This window comes from Morone saxatilis, unplaced genomic scaffold (assembly GCF_004916995.1).
Source record: "Morone saxatilis isolate NCDOM2014 unplaced genomic scaffold, NCSU_SB_2.0 Contig2, whole genome shotgun sequence".
NCBI lineage: Eukaryota > Metazoa > Chordata > Actinopteri > Moronidae > Morone > Morone saxatilis.
In genome coordinates this window covers 10,872,352-10,884,110 of record NW_023339762.1, presented here as the reverse complement: position 1 = coordinate 10,884,110, position 11,759 = coordinate 10,872,352, and the positions used below count along the sequence as shown (strand labels likewise).

Below are 11,759 nucleotides of genomic sequence, written 5' to 3'. Positions count from 1 at the left end.
CCGCTTGTATTCAAGCTGTTAGCTCAGATGAGCGATTATTTTCCCTCCCTGGGAGAACTTTTATTGTCAGAGGAAAGTAAAGGCCGTTTCAGTTGACTAACAAAAAAAGTTTGATCGCATTGCTGAACAGGAGCTGTTCGAAGACAATAACGAAGAAACAATAAAGGTACCGTGTTCCCACCTACGCATTTTTAAGAGCTGTGCGAAACTGATTTGATATGATGGATTAGCAGCTTAAGATCTTCGACGCAGTATCGTATAGTTGATAAAATTTAATCGGGGTGAAATGGATTAGATCTTATAGTGAAAGGAAGGAGGTACGAATAAAAGAGTACTTCCTTGCAGTACCAAAACACTGACTACTAGAACCCACGAGTTTAACAACAATGCTGCAGCGTATGTGTGGAGCACAAAGCAGACAAGGTGACACACATTTGTTTTAGCAGTACTTAACGGGGCAGCCTCAGGGGCTCACCCCCCCAGACTCACCCCCCCAGACACACACCCGTTCACCACCACTCCTCATGTTCATGTTTCACATCACTCCTGTTTCCTGCACAGCTGTCAGCTCCACTTGGTCCCATAGTATACAGTATGATGGCATGATGCATCAGAAACAGGCGGACACACTCGAATCACTCATTCTTCCACACGTACACACACAATATGTCTGTCATGCAGATTTCAGTTTGTTCAACTTTGATCAGAAGCCATGATATTTAACTGAGCGTAAAAACAATACACACTATACACGTTCAGAGAAAACGTCTTCACCTAAAAAAGCCATTGTTCAAGATCCATAACAATTTCAAATCAATGAAAAGTAAAGCATTAAACATATCATCAGTCATTTGGGCTGGACCTTTGTCCCATTGTATTTCTGTCAGTGATAGTGGAGAGCACTTTAAAGTATTCCTGTTACCAAATTTAGCTCCAAATCACTCACCCCAAATAGGTCCAGAGGAACAGGGATAATTCTCACTTCCTACCCGGAGTATACTGCTTGTGATTGAATGACATGGATGTTTGTGTGTTGTTGCCTTAATGCCTCATCTTTTTAATTGCTGGGATTTTCCACACTAACTAACTATTGGTCACAGATCACCGATTCCCTGTTGTGCCCTCGAGATATGTTTCCTGCCTTTTATTCAAGCCTAGAGTAATAATTTTGGTTTTGAAGCAGCAACATTAGTGCAGGCCTTTCCTGAGTGAATCTTTGGCTAACGTCATTGCCCAAACAGGTGTTGGGAAGGTGAGGTGACATTCTTCTACGACATCTTACTGAAAGATGTTTGGTAACAGATGGCTTGGCCGTAGTGTGTTTTGCTGCCTGACTGTTTGATAGTGGATCTGGATGGTGGAAAATGGGCGGATGGCGGTAGTGGCACTATCAGACAGCCTCTGTCATCGCCTTGTTCTGTCCCTGTGCCAGACAGCTCCTTTAACTGTTAGTTTTGCCTAGGCTAGCTTAGCCACCTATTGAGGTCATGGCCATCCTCTGATCAACACTTAAACCCTTATAAAGCCTGAAATAATAGTTGGAGGGGGGCAGAGGAGATAGGGGCAGGTGGCTCATTCTGTGTCACGGGGGTTGGGAGGGGGGGCTGGATGGGTAAATGTGGCGATGGTGGGGTTTTTGGCAAGGCAGGCATTGTGGTGCCCCTTCCTCCCTGTGGGGGTCAGGGGCAGGTGATGCACACCAGGGAGTGCGTTGGCCCGCCAGGAATGGCATGTGCACTCGGGAGCCCAGGGGTTCAAGGCAGCTCGGCTGTAACCCTAAACCAGAATAGACGTTTACCCTTTGAGCGCCTGGAGGGGAGGAGGACGGGTGGACAAATAAACACCAAGGTGGGCAGTGGTGTCTTGCATGGCCTCGGGGCCCAGCAGAACTCTCTCACACCTGTCCCCAGTGTGTGTATATGTGTGTGTTTCAGAGTGAGAAAGCTAGAGGTTGTGTATTTGCGCTTACCTCCTCTGCTCCCTGCTATTTCTGTGATTTACCTCCCTCATATCTATTTGTCTCAGACTCCCTGTCGTCTCTCTTTGTCCTTTATGAACAACCTCTTCTCCCTCCTGTCAGTTGGTCCGTCTGCCTTTCAGTTCACCTCCAGCTGCTCTCTGAGTTCAACCTGACAGCCTTGCAGCAAATCCAGATTTATGACTTGAGAAATGAGGCAAGACTGAGCCCATGCATGGCCCACTGTGCCCCCGTTGCCCCTAAACAGCCCAACCAGCCCTTCCCTTACAGCCCCTGCAGCTCCCCTGTCCTCCCCTTTTATCATCATCCCTGGGGTCACAACTGGCCAACAACTCAAGTCATTCAAGAAACCACAATCAATGCAAAGCCACTTTGAAGGTCCTTAGTGTTGTTAATGTTGTTAAAGCGTTGATGGGTGGTCTTAAATCAGGTATCCAAATCAAATATCAGCTGATAATATCTTTAAGAGCATACCTGACATGGTGACGCGATGACTTGATTGTTTTAATGTTATTTAGTCTTCGTGGATGGGCTAAATATGGATACATAGACAAAACAAACTAGCAGAATAACTGTCTGTTGGCTGAGAGCAAAATACTCTGAATTTTAGGTTGAATTCCCCTCCGTGGAATGAATGCCATTCTTCCCTAAACAATATGATACTGAGTCTCCGAGCAGTGAAACACAAGGAATGTGTGCTTCTATCCATTGTAAATTCCTAAATTGAATGGAATGTTTTTATCCCATATTCTGCGTACATTCACCACATTTTTTTCCCATAATGCTGTGCATAGCACTGGCCCTCGAGCCCATTACTCAACAGACCTATTAGCTCGCTTATTAGGGACGGTGTCACGGATATTGTGGCGGTTATGTGCTCCAGCGGTAATTCGACATGCATCTGCCAAGGAAAACATTTCCTGCCTTGTGTGGCTCTCAGCAAGAGACGTGGCCTGTGGCCTGACCGAAGGCCTCATGCTGCAATAATGGAAAAACAGTCCCAAACTTGTACTACAGTGGAAATCAATGTGCTGACAGCTCTCACTAGAGGAATGTGACACTGGAAATATGATTATCTTCCCTCTTTATTTACTGCCATATAACTGCCATATTTATTTATGTGCCACTTTTGCAATTGTAATTGTTTTGTTTTGTGATGTCTTTTAACTATTTTTTATTGGTCGCATTAAATCTTGCATCACATTGTGTTCTTATGCAGCTGTTTGGTTTTGTCACACTTGATTTCCTGACATCTGTGAGAGGAACGCTTTTCTCACATTTTGATGGGTCCTGCTTCCTGTGAAAAAACAAAACAAAACATTGGTTGTGTTAGTGTGTAGTGGATAAAGTCAACAAAGTTTCCCTCAGTAGTGGCATATTTTTTTGTCAGTTCAGAACAAAGAATACCCACACAATGAATCATGCTCCAACTAAGCTTCGCTTGTGCAACATGTCAACCCATTGTGGGTTTTTTGCCAGGCGATGCAAATATGTTTTTGTCTGAAGTCTCTCATTAAGAATGTGATGTAAAGGTCAGCAAAAAGCAACGGCGAGTCCTCACCCGGGCTCAAACTTTGGCAGTTAAGCGAGAGATTCACCAGTGACCTTGACCTGTCAACCTGAAGAAGCCTCTTGGGCCTGTGTTGACAAGTGGTTACCCATTGTAGTCATGCCTCAGTCCTCAGATATTTGATACCTTTAGAAACTTTTGGGATCTCCAATAGAGAAATCAGATGTTAACAGGACATGTGGCTGTCAGTATCTGTCTGAAGCACTGAGTATCAAAAACTTGTAGGTTGTTGCGTTAAATATCTGGTCAGATATAGGATCTTATTAACTTATTTTTTGATTAGTTAGCTCTGGTTTCAAAACAACACATTCTAGACTTTTTTATTTAGGCAAAAGTGCATGTAATAAAAAACTATTTTAATATTGTATTCCTTATTTAGATCCCAATTAGCTTGTTAGTTGCTAGTCTTCCTGGAATCCAGTATTTGAGAAGTTTGGCTTCTTTGGTCAAATGAAAAAAGATTTTGTAGTAGCACATACTATTTATCTAAGTGAAGAAGTTAAAATGTTGGCATCGGTACCAGTATCATATCAATACAACAATACCCAGCCCTACTGATGAATGCTCTAGCAGCTTGTCCAAGTGAAACCGTTCAGGTCATTTAAGTGATTTAAGCATATAATTACCTTCACAAGCGCAAACTTTAAGAATATTTGCTGTTGTATAGAGGTTTTTGTTACACTGCTGGGGGACACCGGAGCCACCATGATGTGCTGTTTTTGGGGAAGTGTTCCAGGAGGATGAACCTGAACCTCCTATTACTTAATCCTGACACTGACCTTGAGGCATGCATGTGGGATTTGATGATCTCCGGAGGGTTTTCGAGGAAACCCCCTGCTGAATATGAACTCGTGGAATCTAGACACTGCTTCCCAGCATCTCATCATCGCTCTTTCTATCTGTACTTCTCTGTATCTCACAGTGGCAGTGGTAGCCATGTAACAGAGCTGTCACTGTCACTTTATCTAGACATCTCAGATCAGCAAGGTGGATGGTAGAAGGATCCAAACAGGTCAGACATCTGTTGATCTGTCTGTGTGATTAACTTACGTCTAGCCTTGCGCAATCTACCTCTGCATAAATCTCTGTAATTGCAAAGACACTTGTGGCATGTTGTGTTAATATAACATGACATCTGTTAAATGTACTCCTCTGCTAGAAATACTATACTTTGTTAGAAATCAAAAGCAAACTTGTGATTTTGGAAGCATGACTGAGACGTGTGAGAGATAATCAGAGACTAAATCACAGAAATGTAATTAATAAGGGAATAGGAGGAGGGTAAGTAACACTTTATTGTGTGGATCCTCTATTTGCTAATAATTTCCTAATAGTTTCTAGTTTATTTCATTTGGTAGTAATTGTAGGTGCATTGGAGACGAAGTTGTTGATTTCTCGAGGAATTTCTGTGAAGGTACTGCTCCAATATATATGTATCATGTCTTTATTATGGGAAGCTTGATGCAGTGTATATGCTGAATTGTTTGCCTGTTGACAAATTGTTCAGCTGACCTGCTGTGCACTGACTAAGAGACTTTAGCTTACGCTAGCCAGCCATTTATTTAAATTAACTGATTTAAAGTGTACCAATTGAACACTGTCTCTGTTTCACCTACTATATAGTTAGTACCATATTCGATACCTTTTTAACAGACCTATAATAAGTAATATTATAATAATATATATAAGCAGGTTTGTTTTTTCCTGCTTTATTTGTGAGTTTGAGGTTTTTTTATGTGAATGAACTCAAAAATACTTTTTTGCATAGTAACTTGTTAATTACATTAATATAATTTGAAAAAAATAGCACAAACTGAAGAAAATATTTTTAAAATATTTGCCACACGAAAGCATTTGTTAAGAGTTTTTATACTGACAGTCACTGTGCTTATTATATATATTGTAAAAACTGAATGAGTCAGTCTCTATTCATCAGTTTTGGATTAAAAACAGCAGTTCCATTAATCATTCAGTATGTCAAAACTGCAAAAGATTTAGTCATAAAGAAATTATGTATTAATATGCTTGACTTTTATGCCAGTTATCCATTTTTATATTATTGAATTTTTAAGTTAAACCAGGTATGCATAGTGACTGCCTTAATTCTGGACCAGCAGGGCTGTTCCAGAATCACCCTGTAGTACATAACTTATTACTGGTATTGAGGCTTGATAGAGGTCTTTTCAGAGCTCAGTAGGCTGCATCCAGGCTCTATCGGAGGGGAAATGACACCCAGCCAAGACATTCCTGCAGCCTAAATGTAACCTTTGTTTTCCTGAGCAGACACAGTGAGGCATATGTGCGCTGAGGGCAAATGTATGGCTGGCAGATGTGTCTTCAGAGAGGATGGCAGTTTGTATACAGTTAGACATACACACACAAATATACACATGCAGACACTGACTAAATATCAGTTATAATTAATCGAAGACTTTGACAATGAGGCTCACAGCTGCACACGTACAAGGGACTTTCTACAGAGACGGTTGTCTAATTCAAGGTGTCAACTGCTTTTGAGATTTGATTATAAATATTATAATAGGGTGATAAACTAATGACTTCATGTGAGATGGTTGTCTGTAGTGTGAGTTTGTGTACACAGAGGGTGTTGTTGTATGTATACAAATATGACATGGACCCATGGGGTGATGATGGAACAGCAGATGCACTGCCCTGTATGGACCAGTCAGTATAGAGGAATGTCAGGAATGCGCTGGGTTGAGACAAAGACACTGAGAAGAAGAAAGGGATCAGACCAGGCCAGTGATGACCACCCCACGGGAAGGGCAGATTTACAACCAGCCAGGCCCAGGGGTTGACTTGGTGTTGCAGACACTATAGGCCGCCTTCACTCACCCCGTCAACCTCTCCCTGACCTCTACCAAGAGGCCAGAAGGAAACCCGGTGAAACTGTTTGTAAGGCCATTTAGGATCATCAGGAAAGAAAAACTGTAGGATACTTTGATGCAAACCAGTTCAGTTGTTACCTAAGTAATAACACAGTATTCATCATACAAATGAAAAGTTTTTTATATGTAACTTAAGTAAATTCATTACTCTCAGGGGGTCTTTAGGCTTAAACATTCTTTCCCATCTGCATGTAAGTGAATGTGCACAGATGTTACTCAAATATATTTTTTGTGATACTTGTACATATTTTGTATAATTTCACCATATCCAGTTCAGTTCAATGTTCGGTAGCGAACCCACCTCCTCGAGGCGTTGAGAAAGACTTTCAAAGGCAAATTGAACTGCTAGTAGAAGTGTCCTGCCGAGCCGTCATGAGAAAAAATGCTCATGTTGCACTGCAGTCCTGCAGTTGGCCAGTAGGACAAATTGTAAGCAAGGCTGACCATGCTTTACTGTATTAGGTTCTTATAATACATCTTATGTATCCACTTGCTTACACTTGCTTACTCAGCCAGATTGCCTAATGTTGACATTGTAAAAACGACTGACTGGAGAATTTGTGGAAATTAAGCGATTTTAATATGCCATTATTCTGTAGTTACCATTTGTGGCGTCAGTGGCCACTATTCAGCGAAAGTTACATAGGCTTGCTTTAAAGAACCAGCGTGTAGGATTTAGAGGCAATCTAGCGGTGTAGTTGCAAATTGTAACCCACTCAATTCACCCTTCCCTTCCAAGTATAAGGAGAAACAACAGTGACCGTGAAATGTGTGAAGAACCTACGAAGAATTATCACCTAAATCTGCAGCTTCTATTAGCATCATGGAGCTTTATCTCTATCCGGCCTGCAACTTTGATATTTTAATTCACTGTCAGTGCTCTTATAGTGTTGTTTACAGTGAAAATGCTCTAAAAACCTGCTTAGCACCAAACAGCAGACAGATACAGTTACTGCCTAGCTGGTGAACATCATCTAATTAATAATAGCATTGCTCTGTAACTTCTGGATGAGTAAATAAGCAAGTTTGTCATATTCACAACTTGTTTTGGCTGCCTCCACACATATATGAGTTATTGCAAATTGTAATTAGAGGTGTGCTTTGGGACACAGTAAAACGGTACCACTTGATCAGAGTGACCATAGACAATCACCTTTGAGTCTGAAAACAATTCTGTTGCAGGCAGTGTGGAAACTATACATTTACAGACACCGGAAACTTAACCACTTAATCTACCAGCAACAGAAATATTACCTATAAACTTGATGTACTTGATGATATGTACTTGATTATAATGTTTTCTATTTTGTACAAGCTAGCAGTATCCCCTGAACTCTTAAACACTCCTCCTTTGCTGCTGCTGCTGTGGTCAGTCACTTTTCATGCCCTTAAGACATTTTTGTAGAATCAGATTTCCTCCCGACAAGTCTGTGACTCCAGGCAGTGTGATAAACAACATCAAACTGTGGACCAGTGGGTGATGGTATAATGTTCCTAGTGACTTTCCTGCAGCCTTGGCTGGCACAAGTTCACTGTGCTACTCCCATTTGATATCATGATCTCATCACTGTGTGACTGAGTCCCCTCTCTGATCTCATGGGTGTGTTGGAGGGTATTTTTGATGGGCCCTTCCCCAAGCGCTCACACTAGGAGTGGCAGGGCATCTGATACGAGAACATGAAGCGCAGCCTCTTCGACAGCCCATTAATGAAGCTGTTTAATGCTTGCAGTACATACGTGGCTAATGTTGAATGGGGATACCGACATATTGATAAAGCAGTTTGTCCTTTGCTTAGTTGGTGTTAGAATACCTTTTTAATCGTTATTCCTGAGAAGAAAAACCTTTTTCAATGTCAAGGAAAAACACAGAAAAACTCTACAACTCTAATTTCAGTGTCTTATATGCTTGTCCTTGACTTGACGATTACATGGGTTGTCAATTATTCAGGTTGTCTGAAAAAGTCTGACAGCTTGGGCCCAGTTTCAATGTCTGGTACCAAAGTGAAAAGATAGTCTGTGTTTTTCTGAATTCATGAAAAGTTTTTATTCATCTGTGGAGACATGCTCATGCATCTGTGTCTGCTACTTTGAAAATCCCTATTGGATTGGACGCACAATGTACATCTTACTGTACACTGAATGAAGTTTCCAGAAGATAAATTGCTGGGAAGTGCAAGAACTTGCTGCTGTAATGTGAGGAACTCAATCCAGGCAACTTAATGTTCATTTGAGGTCAAGTACTGTGAGGACTTTGACAAAGCTCTCTGTTCGTCTTTTCAGGAGTTTGATTGCGAGGAAATGTGGAACACTTTCTTAATCCCTGGGGAATTAAAGAAATATGCATTTAGGGGCTCAAACAATCGGCAAGCGAGTGCACCTCCCGATAAACACTAAACGGTTGAGAAGTTACAGCCTTGAAAGGAAAATAAGATTCAGACAGAATGAATGCCGTGACTGGGGCTAAAGTGTGTGTGTCAGTTTATGTCTATGTGTTCAACTGTGTGTATAAACTGGAGTAGACAGCATTCGAGAGAGGGGTTTAGTCCATAAAAGCCTCACACAAAGGCAGTTCTACAGCTGAGTAATATGTGTGTGTACATATGTGTGTGTGTATTAGGGGCCTGGATCTTTACAAGGACTCAGATCGACCTTTTTTTTTTCTTCATCTTTTGCCCTCCAAATCAACACTGATTCACTCACTGATAATATTACTCTGTTGCATAATGTAATTTTTATTACAACTTATATGTTGCTAATGGAGCTTGGCTGATGACGTTTTTTGCATTTTTTGCATATCAAATGTTCGACTTTCAATTTGAATTTACGTAACCAAAAGAAAATTACTCAGCATGAACACTGCTTTCCTGCATAAGTATATTAAAAATAAGACAGTAAAAACATATGACACAGTGGGTTCAGCCTGTTGATCAACTGTACACGTAGACTACTTTGCAGACCGATCTAGACTGTCCTCCCAAGAAGAACCACATTATCAGTCGTTTCAGCAAGTGCCCCAAAACGGCGTATTGTTTATTTTCAGGTGACAAAGTCCTCTAGGGGTCATAGTGATTATGATAGGTAGCAAAAGAGAAGGGGTGGAGGAGGAGAGTCAACATAAACATTATACTTTAACACAAGAGATTGCTGTTCATATCCCATTTCAAACTGATAGTCAAACCCTTCTTTGTTATTGTCACTATGGCAACAAAGGTCCCCTAACCTTAGTGAAGTAGTGATTTTAACCCAAACCTTCCCTAAACCTAACCAAGTTGTTTTTGTGCCTAAATTTAAGCTAACCTTGCCACATTATGAAACAGATTTATTCTGATATCGTCCTTTCGATAAGGGAGGTCGGATCAGAAAATGCTTCTATGTGTTGTTCTAGAGGGCATGGAAGAACAACGTCTTGTGTCATTTAATTTGGCAGACATGATGGTCCAGCTGATTCCACATAGTGGCAACATAATAGTGCCGGGCTGCTTTTTGGACACAGCATTTTTGGCTGCAGGGATTTCCAGGAGATGTGGATTCCACCATTCCAAAGCCTCTGTCACTTGTGCAGCCATCAGGGACCCGTGCTGAAGCCTAAACAGTTCTATCAGATATACAGGGCCAATGTGAGTTAAGGTTATTTACAGCTATCCTAATAGATAATTCCAGTTTATTACACTACAACTAGATTTTTTTTATTATTTATATTCCTATGCAATGAGGGTTCATTACAAACATTTTTGTTGCACTCCTTTTCTGTTTTACCTCAGAATAAAATTGTTTTGACAATCTGACTAAACTGTTGGCTTGTTTACAACCTGTCTGACCGTCTGCTTGTGTTTCTTGCCCTGTCTGACTTAATGTAAAATTGTTGGCGTGTTTCTACACTTTATAGGGGCAGACTTCTGGTTGATAGGTTGTCAGTTCATATACCCGGCAGGGAGAATCTAAGTTGTTTCTGTAAGGACTTAGCAACAAAACATACATGCTTTCAAAAAGCATTAAGGGAAACTTGTCTGAGCAGACTGCAAGGACTAGGACGGCTGGGTCACATGAGCACCGGGAAGAAGCAGTGTTTTGCGTTCCGCCCAAAATCTGATCACTTTTATTGGCTGACAAAATTTCTGAAAGAGGTTCAGCCAAGCTTCAGGTTTCCTCTTTTCACCGTTTGGGGTCACTGGATTGGCCCGTTGTGAGGTCTGACCCAAGCGTCACTATGTAAGGGAAAATCTGACGGGTTTGTACCAGGTTGTGTGTCGTGACTGATCTATGTGTTAATTCACATGGAGATGTGGTGCCAAGGGAAAAATGACCATGTTTAAGAGGTGGTGCAAAGTCTAGCAAACTCTTATATGACTCTCTGTGTGTGTGTGTGTGTTTGGTGTCTGTGTGTGGGCCTGTGTGGGAGCGTGAGAGATCTCCTTTGAGTACAAGAGTTGAGTGATTCATTCTGTGACTGATCTCGTGTGTGTTTGTTTCCTCCCTTTTATTAGGTCTGTTTGTAAATGTGCTGTTCTCTATATAACGATTATTTTCATTTTTAATTCATCTATTAATTATTTCTGAGATTCTTCTGTTGTTTGTTTTTTTATCTATCAAATGTGCATTGTAAAAAATGCCCATAACAACTTCCCAGAGCACATTGTGACATCCAAATATATTCAGTTGATAATGATTTCAAATAAAGTAATACAGAAAATATTAATTTGAGAAGTTGCAACCAGCAAATGTGTAGCATTTTTATGCAATAAATGACTTGGTGATGATTTTTGAAATTGCTTCTGATTAATTATCTTTTAATGGACTAGTCGATTATTGACTAATTGTTTAATCACTGTCTGCTATGTATTCCCCGTAATAGCTAGTGGCTTTACAGTCAATCTTACATCGCATGGACTTGCATAGCAGTTGTACAAAGCCTACTGTGCATCCATGTCTATCTGTGTGTTTTTACAATCTGAACCATTAAACTAGAGGTTTAGTTTTGTAGAAGAGGGTGAAAGAAGCCACATGACCGTTGCCCTCCACTGTAACCGGAGACTCAGGACTTNNNGGGGGGGGGGGGGGCAGACAAGGCCAAGATTTACTGCAGGCGTAAAGGCATATTCCATAAACATTGACACACACACCAGCTGCCTGGCTGCCTCACCAGACTGGGCCCCCTTTGGTCACTCACTGGCCTGTGCCGTGTCTGTCCTGAGTCCGGCCCGAGGATCGCATGGCCGCAGGCTCCACCTGCCCTGCCAATGTGACCTGTCTGTCAGCAGTGACAGTGCGCAGACACACACTCACTGTAGAGATTTGAGCTCAG

At 41.3% G+C, this 11,759-nt stretch overlaps 1 protein-coding gene across 5 annotated transcripts in view; it reads left to right on the top strand.

The window, feature by feature from the left end:
- The window catches only part of LOC118330483 (transcriptional enhancer factor TEF-3-like), a 37,026-nt gene that overhangs the window by 9,794 nt on the left and 15,473 nt on the right, over positions 1–11,759 (top strand). Inside the window, exon 1 of one of the 5 annotated variants that reach the window (XM_035665028.1) lies at positions 4,542–4,560. The exons of the other annotated variants lie outside the window; for them this stretch is intronic. The gene's annotated coding sequence lies outside the window, so the exon portion shown is untranslated. Of the gene's footprint in view, positions 1–4,541; positions 4,561–11,759 lie in introns of those variants that run through there. 5 annotated transcript variants of the gene reach the window in all.